The sequence below is a fragment of the Berghia stephanieae genome, chromosome 2 (assembly GCF_034508935.2).
Source record: "Berghia stephanieae isolate SIO BIC M18660-M18661 chromosome 2, UCSD_Bste_1.3, whole genome shotgun sequence".
In the NCBI taxonomy this organism is placed as follows: domain Eukaryota; kingdom Metazoa; phylum Mollusca; class Gastropoda; order Nudibranchia; family Aeolidiidae; genus Berghia; species Berghia stephanieae.
This window is the reverse complement of record NC_088361.1, coordinates 18,178,718-18,196,217: the sequence shown is the minus strand read 5'-3', so window position 1 is coordinate 18,196,217 and position 17,500 is coordinate 18,178,718. Positions and strand designations below refer to the sequence as shown.

Sequence of the window (17,500 nt, the reverse complement as noted above, 5' to 3'; positions counted from 1 at the left end):
CGACAAACGTTGTGTTAGTGTTCGATTCGTCGAAAGTGGATTTAATTTGTAAATTCTTGGTTTGATTTAAAAGTTACGCAAGTACAAGTTTATGTGAAGGTGAGTTAATATTTATATATTTAAGTTTTACATTTAAAGATTTTAAAATATGTTTTATAACTTTACACTTCAACATTGATATCACGAGAATCTGTTGGTTAGCAAGTGTGCAGACCAAGATGGCGTCATCAGTCCCTTACTCAGGCTTGGTTTGCTGAGAGGCAGCTGCACGTCGAGGCCTTCGCCTTGGCCTTTGACAAGAATGGCGCCTCACTTACTTTGTCTGCTCAATACAAGTGTACTGATCTGTTTCTCTCTTTGTGTTCAACGGACTGGTTTTGATTTTTTCCCTTAAAGACGTCTGAACCGGTAACATTTTGGAAATCTTTTTAACTTTCTGATTTATTTCTTTTCGCACCTGCCGATATTTTTGTTTTTGTAATCACAGCTATGACTATGACTGTCCAGCAGGGCTGTGTAGTGGTCAGAGGAATGAGAAAAAAAAACAAAAAAAAAAAAAAACAATTTAATGTAGGCTATAAGAACGTAAACGAAACTAATAGTTTGAATTATAGATAAGTTAACCTACATGTTAGAGAGAGAGAGAGAGAGAGAGAGAGAGAGAGAGAGAGAGAGAGAGAGAGAGAGAGAGAGAGAGAGTTTGTTAACTGTGTATGATACTGTTTGACTGTTTGTAGATAATTATTGAAATAAAATGGAAGGAAATGGTTGGATATCCTTGGTCGTGGATAATGTTGTCTAAGACAGGCCCATGGGTCGTCATTGCCTCGAAAAAAAAGAGAGCTCTGAGAAAACAGTAAAAGTAATAATAATATGAAATGTATGGGGCCTACTGCTACCAAAACAAACAAAAAACCCCTCAATTTTCCTAGCTCACAGTCACATCTGTTTCAGATTATGTTCACTGATCTTTTGGAAGATGTTATTTTTTCAAACAAACCCATTCAGAACTGAAGAACCGTCTCGCGGTTATCATCAACGGAGATTTATCTAGCTATCTAGATCTATCTACAATACTCTACAGACGTGACTGACCCGGGTTAAATTTTCTTGTGTGAAAAATCTTTTGAGAATGACAATATCACACGTCCTTTTAGATTTGAAATAAACTTTTCGTTGGCCTTTTGAATTGACATTTTATAAGGACTTGACCGTACATAAATTAGTTTTGAAACACCTATGAACCATCTGCATGTGACATATCATCCTAGTCTTCACCACCACACTTTTGATTGGTACTACTACTACTACTACTACTACTACTACTACTACTACTACTACTACTACTACTACTAGACCTGTAAATTCTCAGTCAATTAACTGAAATCAGTCAATTTGTCAAATTCAAATATTTAAAAAAAAAGGAAAGAAAGAAGTGAAGAAAGAAAGAATTCACAAATCGTAGTCGAATGACCGTAAAGTAATTAGGAGTGTTCCATAACGCTACGCATAGCTCATGGGAGCCGTTAATATTAACGATGGATTTATTGCCAAGGCTAAGCGGCGCTTTTTAGAATTGGCGTGACTGAACACATCCCAGTGTAATTTCACACAGCCTTCGTTAAATTATTTTTTCACTTTCCAACCTGTCGTGATCCCAACGGTAGCCAATTTTAACTGAGCCGCCGAGCGATAAATTTCACTGTTTCGTCTAAGCCAAAATTGACCACAATTACAAGCAGGGGTTTAAAAGTATAAAAAAAAATAAAATGCGAATGCCGGAAGTAACATCTCTAGTAGATGATGGAGACACCTTTAAATCGAAAGTTAGATTAGGATAGATTGCTACAAAGCACATTTCGATTGCCTCACATTGTAAACAAACTGGTTGACCGTTTCTTCACTGATTGAGTACCTGATTATAAGAACAATGGTAAGTAGCCTAATTAATTCCCGTGCAAATCAGGGCGTTTTCTGCCATTGTTTTTGCTCAAGCCCAAGCGAGCTTGCTGTTTTGTGGCGATTTACCTTCATTTCGATTCTTTGAATTTTTCCGCTACGCCTGCCGAAGTTTCTTCTTGATAATTCACTTCTACTTAATAATTCAGTGTATTGGCCAGAAGTCATATTTATTTAAGTTTTTTTTCTCTGTCATTTACTGATTGAAAATCAAGTTTGCTCATTGCTACATTATTCTAATGTTCTCACAATGGCTGAGCTGTTCGTGGATCGCAATTCAGACTTGTCGAGCATCAATAAAGTTAAAGATGTGAGTGTGAGGAATAAATTCAATTGGTCATGGCTAGAAGTTAAAGATGATAATGGTGATTATTTTTCTGACTATGTCAAAAAAAATTTCAGAGGCAGGAATATGACTTTGATGAAGTCATCTTTACCTATATGAATGACATGCTTATTTAGCATTACTTCTACATCAAATTATGGCAGTCATACTTCCAGTAAGAAATAACCCCCACTATTTTAATGTATTGTTTTTATCACTCTCCTCTCCAATGATGCCCTTAATTTTTTAAAAAATAATTGAATCTTCAGTTTGTCGAAGAGTTTCAGTCAATTTTTATAGAGCTCATTTACAGGTCTATACTACTACTACTACCATCACTTCTACCACTACTATTACTTCTACTAACTACACCACTACAGTACTTCTACTACCAGTATTATTATTGCCATTACTGTGGTGATGATGAAGATGATGGTGATTATTTATTTATTATTATTATTATTATTATTGTTATTGTTATTATTATTGAGACATGACCACATGACTCCTCTTAGGCGATATAATACCATTTTTTCTGACTTAGACAATGCTGCTATCGGCCAGGTACTTATTTACACCTGAATATGGTGAGAGAATGTGAGTAAAGAGTCGTTTCAAAGGACTAGACGATGCGCTGACTGAGGCTCGAACCCAGGACCTTTTAATCTGAAAGCGAGTATCATACCACATGGCTGCCTGGATTAAATAGTAATCTTTAGACAGGTTTCAATTTCACTTTTACTACCTTCATTTTTTGTTGTTGTTGAAATATGGCCCTTCAGAGCCACCAGGACTAAGGAGCCAGAGTTTGCCATTGTTTCTGTTGTTAAATTTTCAGATATAGGAATGCGCTTGGCTAAGAAGCTCACAACATTGCCATCCGGTAGTATAACGGACCAACACACAAAACTATGTGTAACCTTGAATGTTTATAGTCTTGTTACCACAGTTTAGTGAGAATTACTCATATATAAGTGGATGGCAAAAAGCAAGAACAAAGACCAGAGTTGACGTCATCTTCATACTATCTATACCAAAACTCACCAGAAAAATTATAGCCAGAAGGAACAAAAAAATTTGAGTTATGGTTAACTTGCTGATATAACCTAAATGTGTTGCAAGCGCCGTAAAACCCTTAAAAACAACAAACAACAACAACTTTGGTCACACTCTAGTGAGGTCTTAATAATAGTCTTATGGTTTCAAAGAAAGCCTTCAGCTCATCAACAGTGTCATCACAACTGCCTTCACATCATCATTATCCATGAGAATCTGCTGCCTAAAGACAGATTTCTGCCTAATAATGGTTCATATCCGCCCATCTCCATCGCAATTCCACATTTTTCAACTCAACCACTATATCAACATCCACTACAACAACCACCTCCTTGTCAATTATCACTATCCAGTCACTACTACTACCAAGATTGCCTATTTTCTGTATATTTATAGAATTCAGTATGTTATAAACCCTCAGTATGTTTTCCAATCGCCTGATAAACTGGAAAAAAATGTAAATAAGTAATCTTTTTTACTGGAGTTTAGCACTCAGAAAGGGGTTAGGCGATGTGTTTGTATAAAGGTTCAGTAAATTTTTGCCTTCTGAATGGGCAACCCTGTACTACAACAACCACATCAATATCCCTACTACTACTACTACTACTACTACTACTACTACTACTACTACTACTACTACTACTACTACTACCACAAAAACTTCATCAACCCTACCACACCTACCGCATCATCATCCATACCACAAATATTTCAACCACCACCACATTATCTTCCCTACCACCACCACTAGAACAAGTACATCATCATCATCATCACTGTTACCACTTTTACAATATCCACTACTGCAACCATCACCATCAAATCATTATCATAGCTATCAATAATACAACCAACACTACATCATCTTCCTGCTACCACCACCACTACTACTACTACAACCACCATCAGCACATCATCATCCCAACCACTAGCATTAAAACCACCACTTTTCCATAACAACTACCACCACACCATCATCCTCATCACCACCACGACTACTACCACTGTTGACATTGACATTGTATGATCACATGGTACCACCGCATCGTCATCCCAACCACTACCACTACTACTACAACCATCAGTTCTGCACCGTTCTCCCTACAATTACTACCACATCACACTCCTCATTACTACCACTTCTACAATCACTGTTGACATTGAATGATCACATGGTACCACCACATCATCATCCCAACCACTACCACTACAACCACCAGTTCTGCACAATTCTCCCCACAATTACTACCATATCATCACTACCAACTACTACAATCACTGTCACTGTTGACATTGTATGATCCACATGATACCATTGTAGGAGAGATAAGATTGTGTACATAATTACTCTTTCTAAGCATCTGATTAACTGTTAATGAAATTCATATTAATAGGTTATAATCACATGAATGAGTCATGATCTATGTGCTGAAATATGTATACGCTTCTTTATCAACCTGTTTAGAAAAAAATAATTCCTCCTTTTTGTGACCAGATATTCTCAGCCCTGGAAAGTATAAACGAGGTTGATACTTGGCTGAGTAGTTTATCTCAACATTAAAGCTCATCATCATAGCTTGTCGCTCCAAAACTGAACCCACTCCACAGCATCTTGGGAGCAGACTCTTCGGTCATGATCAGTGCCTCTGGGCCTGTCCTGGCATTCTCTAAGGATGTGCTCCATTGTCTGCTTTGACATCCAGTATGTACACAAGCTGGTCTCAGCCACTAAGCTAAAAACTAGCCTTTGGAATCGGAGATTTGAGCAGTCTTTGACCAGAATATTTTTTTTACACTTCCCCGGGGCAGCATGGCTAGTTTCTTTTCATACATATGCTTTGATCGCTTTTCTCTCACAGGATATCTAGTGCCGCATCGTGTATCATGCTGTATGGAAAAGTTCCATTTATATAATTTTTCAGAAGTGACTCGCGCCTGCCTATAAATTGACAAGAAGGTTCCATTTGACATCATGCAATATATTTATCACTTTTGGGGCAATAGATATATGAATTTTCAACTTACAGTCGTGTCTCCATAATCCAAACACTGATCAGTACCTAAAGTGGTATTTTGGCATAATATGCAGTTTTGTTCTCAGATCATAGTAATCTAAGGCTATCTTTGCAGCAGATAACAATTCTTTTCTTTGCTGAAGGTGCTGACATGTTCAAGTTGTAGACAAATTACATGAAACATAACTTGAGGGTTGTGCTTATTCTTGATGCACATACCTGATCTTAATTGGATGTGACAACAGGTTTTTAATCTGATTATTCTTCAATCATTTGTTGATTGCGTTGAACTAGAGTAGTCGGTCACTGTGATTTTTGGATTATACCTAACGAGGTCTTCCTTCACTCCTAGGTTTGAGAGTTAACTGGTTCAGGATGTTGCATTTAGGCAATTTTCAATGGTTAGTGAGAGAAAAAGAGGCTTGTTTTCAGTTATTTTGAAATGCAGATGTACAGATGATTGATGTCTTGCAGTGCCTGAAGTATGGACTCCATATTTCAGACACTGTGAGACATCAAACATCATCTCAAAGAACGTTGGTCACAATGTTGGTAGCACTGTCAAAATTATCAAGATCAAAATTATTATATATTTGACTCATTACATTTATGCACAAGTAAGGGACATTTGTTTCTCGAGGCATTCATTGGTTTGGATGATCATGTGATCAATTAGATTCTTTATTTTATGTATGATCACATGGTGAAAAAATATTCTTACAAAATATATGCCTTGTTAGAGAGCAAATGTCACACTGGTACACATGATTTTATTTTCTATAACATATGCATGTGTAGTGGATCAATGATTTATAATTTTGATGCTGCAAAATGTCAGAAACTTATTAAATTTTTCAACCCTATCACTATAAGTGATAACACTGAATCAGAAACGGCCTTTTTTCTCTCCAAATCTATTATTATTATTATGGCCTTGAATTTTTGGGTTTTGGGGGTGCAGAATTTTAACTTTGCACAGAAAACTAAAAATTAGTCCTCTTTTCTTTTCATTCTTAGTTTGATGCTACACTTTTGACCACTTTATTTATTATTTTTTTTTTTTCACGATGAACCTTTCTGGACAAGTTGACACTGTATTTTATGTGGTCAATATTTGCATATATTTTTTTCTCTCTCTTAAAGATCCGAGCGGTGAACTCATGATTTTCGGTTCCAGTGTTATCACTTTTTTAAAAAGTGTGAATATGTAAACAGACTAAAGTACAGGGTCACCACAAATTAAAATGAAGTATTAAAATTCCCTTATTTATCCCATAGAGCGAAAATTTGTCTTTAGGGTCTATACCAAGGGAAGACTGGAATAACCCAGGTGTCAGCCGCAGTGCAGCGCCGCAACTGAGCTAGGGCAAGGTGATTTGCTCAAGGTCACACTGTGCAGCAGGTATTCTAACTCAGTACCTTTCGGGTATGGGGCAAAGACTGTGCTGCTGGGCTACGTTGCCCCCTATAGGAAATCTCTGGACAAGACCGCCTTGAGAATTAAAAAAAAAAAATTGATAATTGAAGCATATCAACCAAGATTTTGCATCAGTAACATTTCATTTCAAAGGAATTTTGTAGCTTGACCATTATGGCTGCTGAGTGCATCGCAGAGGCTTGGAATTTAGCTGTGTCAATCCATTGTGATAAGTGCTCACAAACTGTAAGTCCAGCCATCTGATCCAGGTGACAGGCATGTACTGATGGGTGTTTGGTCTGCTAACTTGTGGGCAGCTTAGACAGAAAGTTTTTCTAAATGTGGTTCATCCATAGCCCTCGATATCCTCCAGATTTCCATGGGCCCTTTGATTCAAATATGGTCCATCCTTAGCCCTCCAAGATTACCATGGGCCCATCGATTCAAATGTTCATCCGTGGCCCTCCATATCCCCTAGATTACTATGGGCCTATCAATTCAAATGTCCATCCTTAGCCCTCTATATCCTCTCAATTGCCCTGGGTCCATCGATTCAAATGTTAACCGTCCATAGCCCTCCATATCCTCTAGATTACTATGGGCCCATCAATTCATATGTTGCCCATTCATAGCCCTCCATATCCTCTAGATTTCCATGGACCCATCGATTCAAATGTTGTCCATTCATAGCCCTCCATATCCTCTAGATTACCATGGGCCCATCAATTCATATGTTGCCCATTCATAGCCCTCCATATCCTCTAGATTTCCATGGACCCATCGATTCAAATGTTGTCCATTCATAGCCCTCCATATCCTCTCGATTACCATGGGCCCACCAATTCATATGTTGCCCATTCATAGCCCTCCATATCCTCTAGATTTCCATGGACCCAACGATTCAAATGTTGTCCATTCATAGCCCTCCATATCCTCTAGATTACCATGGGCCCATCAATTCATATGTTGCCCATTCATAGCCCTCCATATATCCTCTAGATTACCATGGGCCGCGATTCAAATGTTGTCCACTATTAGCCCTCCATATCCTCTAAATAGTATAGGGCAACATCCACTAAACATGCTCAAAGCACTTTACAAAAAGTCTCTGACCAACAGTAACACGTAGAATGAGACATGACGCCTATTAGGCGATATTACAATTTTTTCCAACAGAAACGACACTCTTAACGACCAGATGCTCATTTTATACCTAAGTACAGTGCAATAATGTGAGTAAAAAATCTTTTCTGAGGACTCAACTATGTGCTGAGTGAGGCTTGAACCCAAGACTTTCCGATCTGAAGGCGAGTGTCATACCACAAGACCACATAGACTTAACTCTCCTTACCGGTCATTTTCCGGATTGTCCCCAAAACTTCACACCCAACCTATACAAAAATAGATTTATTTCACTCAAACACAATATCTGAAAGTTCTTGCTATACATATTTTTTTTCTGCTAAACGAGCTCTTCAACACAGTGTGAATATACTTCAACTATAGCAAACATGTTTGTTCAAATATTATGATATACAAAAGAAACTAGAATGTAAAAATGTTGGCTGTATCGTAACGAATGTGACGATTTTCCTATGGGTGGTAAGGAGAGGGTTAAACAACATTTCATATTTTTGATTGTTATTTCGATATTTATCACCTAAAACACCACTTCATTGGGGTAATGAGTCATGGATAATAATAGCGTGTAGTCCATGGGTCACCCCTTTATCGTACCTTTTATGCTCCCTATTTAGTTGTACTCCATTTTCTAAAACCATTACAGCATAGTGGTGAATCACAGAGTACCGGCATAATGTAGCCCGTTTGTTAAGAGCCAGGGTGTTGAATGGGCCTTTTATGATGATGTTCAATCGCATTTGCCCTCGGGGGACATGTCTTCACGAGGCCCGGAGATTGCCTCCTCCACTCTCAAGTTCACTCGTGTAGTTTTGTCTGTCCGACTCCTTTCCATTTCTTGGGTCTTCTTCCGCATGTCGACTGTGCGCTTCTTCTATCTCGGGGGTCGCGATTAATAGCAAGTTAAAGATTAGGTTTCTCGAATATAAGCAATCCACCAACGACGAGGAGGAAAACCAGTATATTATGTCCTCAGACGTCGCCCGAGAGAGAGAGAGAGAGAGAGAGAGAGAGAGAGAGAGAGAGAGAGAGAGAGAGAGAGAGAGAGAGAGAGAGAGAGAGAGAGAGAGAGAGAGGGAGGTGTTTGATTCTGTAAACAGGAGAATTCAGGGTGATTCTGGTATAATTAAGATGGGTGAGGGGGGGGGGGGGGGGGGGTGCTGATTCTGTAAAGCACCAAGGATGAGGTTTTGTTCTGATCTATTGGCGGGTATTCTAGACATTTTCACCCAACCGATAAACGTGTCATCCATTCCCTACTCCGTCTGGATCCAAGGCAGGAATGCGTCTTGCAGTGTGTTGTCTGTCCTGATCCACCCGTGAGGATCTGGGAATAGAATGGTTTCAGGCTGCACACGGGGAGAAGGTTTAGTGCCATTTATTATTTCTTTCTTTTTTCTTTTTTCATCCTCGCGGCTTGTTAAATCTCTCTCTCTCTCTCTCTCTCTCTCTCTCTCTCTCTCTCTCTCTCTCTCTCTCTCTCTCTCTCTCTCTCTCTCTCCTCTCTCTCTCTCTTCTGTCCCCCCCCCCCCCCCACACACACACTCTGTCCCATTTTATTTTGCCAGGGCGTATTTGCTCTCTTACAGCTTGTATGATGCTGGCCAAATTCTTGTTTTAATTTAAGTACAGAGAATCGATTGACGTTTACACGTCATCTGTGTTGATCAGACAAGCAGAAGAACAGGTGGAACTTTGCTTTCTGTGGATATGAAACGATTTAATATATTTCATTTTACCTAATCTTAACGCAATCCGCGACTGTCGCTAACGTCTAGGTGTTAATTAAAGTAAGTCAACGATATTGATATTGCGTTGTAATTTAGTGAATGCTGTATGTTATATAGACGGAAGAGATACAATCACTGCATACAACTCTCTGACGGCCGAGGATACGTTAAATTGAAAGAGACGATATTTTTCTCCTCTATGGTTGAGCATGTAGGGTAGATAAATAAAGGCAACCCATTGAGACACAGCAGATGGTTGGTGGAGGCAGACGAGAAATGTATCTTGGCCTAGCGTAATACATATTATATATTTTACGAAATACCAGAAGCATTTTGTTCTTTACCCTCCATCCCGCTGGCTGTACCGCCGGGTCTTTCGTTTCGCTTGACACGGGTTTTATTTATGATGCCTTCCCGCTTCCCCGAGGCCCAGCAGATCCACCTAGTTGGTCCGGACACCGCTTCCTTTCGCCGCATGGGGAATCATACTGACTGATGTATTTGCCAGCAACTGGTGGAAGTATGAATGAACGAACTTTGTTCTTCAGTAAGGGAGAGAGAATAATTCACGCACATTCAGATTTCTGCGAAGCAAAATAAATTTCACTGTGGGTTTTGCTATGATGTGAGTGTGTGGGTGCTTTTGTTTGTTTGTTTGTTCCTATTATTCTTCTTCAATAAGTCTCCCATTTTGATTATTATTATTATTATTATTATTATTATTATTATTATTATTATTATTATTATTATTATTATTATTATTATTATTATTATTATTATTATTATTATTATTATTATTATTATTATTATTATTTATTGTGGTGACCGTATTAGTTGATATGACAGGGTTCTGGTGTTGTGTGTTCACAGAATTAGGCAGGCTTGGGTTATACCCACCTTGTCTCACTTCGTATCCCTTCACCAAAAGTTTATTAAACAATGAAAAAGAACGTTTTTAAACATAGAAACGGCTTTTCTATGGATTCCTCATGCTCCATGCGCTTCGCAAATCTTTATTCATCCTATCCACCATGACGTATGAAATCAAATGTCCATTACATTACCGTAAATCCCCCCCCCCCCCCCCCTTTTTTTTTTATTATTATTTTTTTTTTACATCGTCTTACATCATTGTGTCCGTAGCCAAGTATTCATTTACATCTGAGTCAAGCGGGGTAATGTTTGGAAAAGGCCTGTCTAACCCAACTAACACAACTGAGTGGTCAAAGTATTGTGCTCATTGTCACGGATCATGCTCAACTCAACATCACTTGACTTTGTTACAAGTCGAAACATCGTATCCAGAGTCTCCTGCGATTCCGCATTCAATGCAAAAATCCCGCGGTCCAATAGAGGGAAATGTTTGAAATATCATATCTGAGCCTCTAGTAAAGAAAAACATGTTTAAAACTTGTGAGTTGTGGTCTATTTCGCCATCATCCTCTATGGCCAATCAATACACATTTTGTGTCTCTGATGAGTCCGTTCAAAGTGTAAAAATAAAGATAAGTATTGAATTGTAAGCTTCAGTAAATTAGGCGAAGACAGCTCATTCGGGCTTCCAGTAGCAACATTTTCGTCATCCCTTCAAAGTGTATGCAGTTGTTGTCAGATAATTGATATTTTAAGCGTGTCAATGACTCCGAGGTATTATTATTAGGTTGTGTCCAAAATGTGAGGCCAATGAATGTTCCTTTCCTTTCCGTCATTCTGTCATTGTCTCTGGAATTCCGATTTTCCGGAATGATGATAATGATAAGAACAAATTTTTTTTAAAAAAAAGGGGGGGGGGGGGGTGTGATTACACATACCTGCCAACCTTCCTCTTCTGGCGCAATCATTCCTATTTTCATCCTTCCTTTCCGCCATACCACCATTGTCTCTAAATTTCCGATTAAACGCACTTCCCCATTCCATTGCCTAACACTTGTGATAGTTTTGCCAGTCGTGCCAGAATAATGTCTTATGTTTTTGGTGACAAAAATGGTGGTAATTTCAATAGGGAAATATCCATTGTTAAGAAATTCATATTTCTTGTCTCAAATTCCTATTTTAATATGTTTGATTCCACTTTTGGAATATGAAGGGTTGACAGGTCTGTATTACAGTACATAATATTAAAGGATTTCCAGATGAGTAGTAATTAGTAATTATGAACATTAATTGCTCTTGCCTACCCCTCCCCCATTCCAATCTCTATCACACATTATGATCATGATGCAATCTGTAAAGGAAACACGGAATTACAAATTCCTATCTTAAGTCTCAAATTCCTCTTCTTTTTCTTTTTTTTTTTTAGTCGTTTTGATTCCACTTTTGGAATGTGAAAGGGTTGGCAGATCTGTAGCATCCAGACATCTGTTCTGTACAGTAATTATCTAATGCAACCTGATGGTTGATTTGGTGAACTCTTCCGTCGTCCAACTTGGCCATGTACACATGTTCAGATCGCAGCAAGCAATTAGCCATTAAGTGTTGCTTTAATAATGCATAGATCATTCGACGATAAACTTTATCTGCTTATCTTTATAGTTCGTCCTTGAGTGTAGGACAATAGTGATATGAAAAATGATTAATTTTTAACTTAAAACAAAATGGTTGCCATTTTTATTCGCCTTTTTTTCTAGATCAACCAGGTTGAATGCCTCCTGGAGAAAAACAACAACAAAATATTTGACCAGAAGACTCGTCCTTCAAATATCTCAAACCTGAGGCTGAAGGAAGACCTTGCGAGGTCCAAGGTTTGGATCGATCGATATTTGAAGGACGAGTTTTCTGGCCAAATGTTAAAATACGTGTTTGTCCAGAGTACTGCAGTCAACTGGTTAACGCTTTCGTTGTACAAGTACACTATGTTGGAACAAAAAAGAATATAGATCCAGTGCTTGTTGGGTTCAATAATGAAGTCTTGTCATCGTTATTCTGCAGGCTAGATATTTATTGGAGTAATCGTTTGAAGGCCTAACTAAAGCAACAATTAAATATAGCCTACCACTCCGCGTCGGAGAAAGAAATAAAAAAGTCTTATTTTGGCCAAATGGGGGCATTGATTGACGGGGACATGACAGGAAAGTTGTGAATGTCAACAATTCAGCCTTCCTGTGTTGAATACACGTCCCACCCGTCTTTTGTCGTTCTCGAACGGCTGTGGCTGTGACTGTGTGTGTTGTGAGTGGCGAGATGGCGGGTCGCTCGACGCTTCAGCTTAGAATGAATGGCGATCGAGGTTTGCCAAGCTTGTTCCAGTCCGTCTCTCTGAAATACACTCTTTATACCATGGAAGAGACGTGAAATGTTAAAGATAAAAATAAACAAAACTGGTTCCTATCCCATTAGAAGTGTAAAACTATTCTTCCGGGGGACCGAATACATACTTTGTGTAAATGCTCATCTAGTTTCGGATTGGTGAGTGGTGGCATCTTATTTTCTAGTCTAAATAGTAATGCTGGTCATTCAACCTCGCTCTTTTACGTCCCGTAACCCTATGAATTCGCCTCTGCACTCTGCTACTAAAATAGTTATGCCACCTGATGATTCAATGTTTCACATATTCTAGTCCTCCGAAGGATTTTGGAACCAGGAAAGTAGTATTGCGATGTCGTGACTTTTCTCCCCCATTAACCTGGGCATAAATTGCTATTCAAAAACAATAAATAATCTTATTAAGCATGTGTTTATATAATATGTCATTATGGCCCAGAGGTGCCTGCCTATCATCCCTCTAAATCGCCTTTCATTCCGCGATCCTGCTTCAAACTCCGCTTTTTCGACTAGGCTTATTGGCCGGAGCCTTGGCCCTCTATATAGGGCTTTGGCCGGGCCAATATTCAACGAAAATTTTATGTGAACGATGAAGAGTGCCATTTGTGACTGCATATTTGTACGATTGTTAAAAATGATGATTGTATGACTGGAGGTGGAATACCAGCGGAGATGGTTAATAAACGATTTACGGCGAGAATCTCCAATCTCGAATGATGAGAGAATATTCGTGGTGAGGGGATTCCTCTTTTTTTTTTTACCTCAAATTCCTATTTTTCAGCTTTGAGATTACTCTTTGGCGCATGTTAGGGCAGGCACTTCTGATGGTCTTTGCTGATACCATTTTTTCAGTTAAAAAAATGATTTCACTCATATTTATCTTGTATTCATTCGACTTGAATGTGTGTTAGGTTTTTGTCCACACATTAGAAGCTTTTTTGCTCTATTACTCTATCCTTAGATTACTTCTTCTTTCTCTCTCTCTCCCCCCCCCCCCCTTTTTTTTTTTTTAAAAGTTAAGTTATGTCTCAGCTTCTTGGATCCCGTGAATTGAATGTGTTCGTCTTTGGTTTATCACTACCAAATATTTGGTTTTCAGTATATATCTCCCTCAGCGGATGAGGCTTCCACATGGGCCGCGTGGGTTGTGTGTGTGTCGGGGGGGGGGGGGGGGGGGGGGGGGTGTTGTCCCCTTTGCGCTCTTATTGTCGGAACCAACTGTTTTTCTCTTTCCCTTTGTAAAGTAAGTCGATTGGGTTTTGTCCTGGCTTTGATTTTTGAGCGATTGGAAAACGGCTTTTCTTTTTCGTTCATTCATTCTTTCTTCCTTTCTTTTTTCTTCCTTCGTTCTTTCTTTCTGTTCTTAATCATGCTAAAATATTTGTATAAAAGCATCTCTTCATGCTCTCCGTCATTAAATGTTGGTCCTGATTTGGTTTATGTGAGCATTTTTGTTTGACTGGTCTTTTCGGAGTTATCTTTTCTTTATTCTAATTCTAAATCCCAGTGTTATTTTCGATTAAGAGGTTTGTAAGATTGTAGATGGAACGAAATTGGCGTCACTCAGCTCTTTATTATTGTTATATTTTTTAGACAGACATTTTGGTGATAACTTCTCACGAAGTTATATCAGACTATATTATACCTTCAAGCTTACACTTAGTGTTGGCACGTTCTATGATCCGGCTGGCGGATGTTGTAATTTACCTAAACGATAGCACCAGTTGATATGACGAACGAATGTCACGTGTTGCATTATGTACCTAATCAGCGACATCATCATCATTGCCTTTTTCACCCTGGGTCAGGGTATAGGCCACAGACAAACAGTTTCCATCCTTCTCTATCCTGAGCCAACTTTTTTATCTCATTCCAGGTCTTACCACTTCTTTGTATATCAGCTTCTTTAATTCTTCTCCATGTTCCTCGTGGCCTTCCCCTTGATCTTCTGCCCTGAGGGTTCCAGTCCAATACTTTCTTTGTTATAGTTGAGTCATTCTTTCTAAGCGTGTGTCCAATCCACCTCCATCGTCTTCTTCCTATATCCTCTCCCACTGGTTTCTGCTGTGTTCTTTTCCATACTTCTTCATTTTTTATTCTATCCATCCATTTTATTCTGAGTAGCTTACGCATGCACCTGTTTACGAAAATCTGTACCCTCCTTATACATGCCTGTGATGCATTCCAAGTTTCACATCCATACAGTAGGACAGACTTCACGTTTGAGTTGAAAAGTCTTAGCTTTAGTTGAAGGGAGATATCTTTAGTTCTCCAAACTCTGTTCAAAGATGTGAATGCAGCCTGTGCCTTTCCTATTCGTGCTTTCACCTCTGCTTCCGTGCCTCCATCCTTGTCAATTATACTTCCGAGATAGCAGAAAGTGTCTATATCTTCGAGTTCCTGATCTTTTACTTTGATCTGCTCCCTTTGACGCGTACCTATCCTCAAGACCTTTGACTTTGCAGGGTGAATTCTTAGACCAATTGATTCCGAGAGGCTGTTTATAATTGTGGTTTTTGCTTGCATCTGGTCCTGGGTGTGGGACAGAAGAGCCAGATCATCTGCAAAATCCAGATCATCCAACTGTGTCCAGGGGGTCCACTGTATCCCATTTCTTCTCCCTTTGGAGGTTTCCTTCATTAGCCAATCAATGGCAAGGATGAACAGGAATGGTGAGAGCAAGCATCCCTGCTTGACACCAGTCTTAATTTCAAAGCTGTCAGTAAGCTGATCTTCATGTACAACCCTGCAACTTGATCCTTCATACATTTCCTTAATGAGGTTTACTATCTTTTCAGGGAGTCCATAATGTGCCAGAATTTTCCACAATGTTGCTCTGTCAATACTGTCGAAAGCCTTCTCGTAATCCAGAAAGTTGACAATAAGAGGAGAGTTCCATTCTATAGACTGTTCTACTATGACTCGCAGAGAGGCAATCTGGTCGGTGGTTGAACGGCTTTTCCGAAAACCTGCCTGTTCGTCCCGCAGTTTAGCATCTGTTGCATTCTTAATTCTCTCTAAAATAATACGGTTGAAAACCTTTCCTGGGATAGAAAGAAGAGTGATGCCTCGATAATTATTACAATTACTGAGGTCCCCTTTCTTTGGAAGCTTGATAAGATGTCCTTCCTTCCAATCCTTTGGGAATATCCCGTCATTCCAGATTCTCTCAAATAGTGGGTGCAGGGCCTCAGCATTTCTTTTCGCATCAACTTTTAGAGCCTCCGGTGGAATCTGGTCTGGTCCAGCAGCTTTCCCCCTTTTCATCTTGTTAATGGCACCCACAATCTCTGCTATCGATGGTGGATCACAGCTAATTGGTAGCTCATTCCTTGCAGGCAAAATTTCTGGCTGGTTGTCTGGTGGTGGTCTGTTCAGAAGGCAGTTGAAATGTTCCCTCCATCGTTCAGATTGAGCCTCTTTTCCAAAAATAGTTTTCCCATCTTTGTCTTTGACTGGTACCTCTGGTTTCCCATATTTTCCAGCAAGTGTCTTGGTAGTTTGATAAAGGATCCTCATGTGTCCTCCAGTCGCTGCTGCTTCTGCTTTCTCTGCAAGTCTGTTCATGAATGCTTCCTTGTTTTTCTTCACAGATCTTTTGACTTCCTTAGCTATGGCTCGATACTGCTCTTGTGCATCCAGTCTTGAAGCCCTTGTTCGGCTTGCATTCACTTGTTCCTTCCTTGTTCTCCTCTTTTCAATAAGGTCCAAGGTGGTTGGACTTATCCATTCTTTATGTTCCGATTTCTTTACCCCCAATACCTCATGGCAAGTTGTTATGTAGACTTCCTTGATCTTTGCCCAATGTGACTCTACATCTATGTCCTCCTCGAGCTCAGTAAGAGGTTGGAATCTATTACTCAATTGTAGTTTGAATTCCTCATTCTTTTCCCCATCAAGTGCATTCACCTCGAATTTTCTTCTTGTATGTGATCTGGCCCCGTGTTTTCTGAGTCGGAGCTTAAGCTTTGCCAATAGCAGGTGGTGGTCTGATCCAACATCTGCCCCTCTCTGTACTGTCACATCTTCCAATGAACGTCTGAATCTACGAGAGATACAAAAATGATCAATCTGATTCTCTGTCACACCATCTGGTGAGACCCAAGTTGCTTTGTGGATCCTCTTATGGGGGAACACTGATCCTCCAATCACCAAACTGTTGAATGCACAGAAATTTGCAAACCTCTCTCCATTATCATTCATTTCTCCCATGCCATGACGTCCCATGATACCTTCATAGCCTACGTTATCCTGTCCCACTTTTGCATTAGCATCTCCCATCAATATGTTGATGTCTTTCCTTGGCAACTTGTCAATGACTTGTTGTAGCAGACCATAAAATGTATCTTTGTCCTCATCTGTTGCATCATTTGTTGGGGCATAGATCTGTACAATGTTCATGCTGATCTTCTTACTCCGTGTTGTAAAGGACGCCATGATGATCCTTTCTCCGCATTGTTCCCATCCTCTCAGTGACTTCTGGGCAAACTTGCTTAGAATTATTCCTACTCCCTGTGTATGAATCCCGTCCCCTCTCCCTGAATATAAAATCTTCTCCCCAGACTTGAGGTGTTTCTGTCCGGATTGTATCCAGTGG

The 17,500-nt window shown here is 39.4% G+C and overlaps 1 protein-coding gene across 4 annotated transcripts in view; it reads left to right on the top strand.

The window, feature by feature from the left end:
• The window catches only part of LOC144964420 (uncharacterized), a 64,830-nt gene that overhangs the window by 25 nt on the left and 47,305 nt on the right, over window positions 1-17,500 (top strand). For 2 of the 4 annotated variants that reach the window (XM_078898656.1, XM_078898657.1), the window contains exon 1: window positions 1-99. This exon is cut by the window's left edge. The gene's annotated coding sequence lies outside the window, so the exon portion shown is untranslated. Of the gene's footprint in view, window positions 100-206; window positions 409-17,500 lie in introns of those variants that run through there. The other 2 variants (XM_078898658.1, XM_078898659.1) reach the window with 2 other exon arrangements.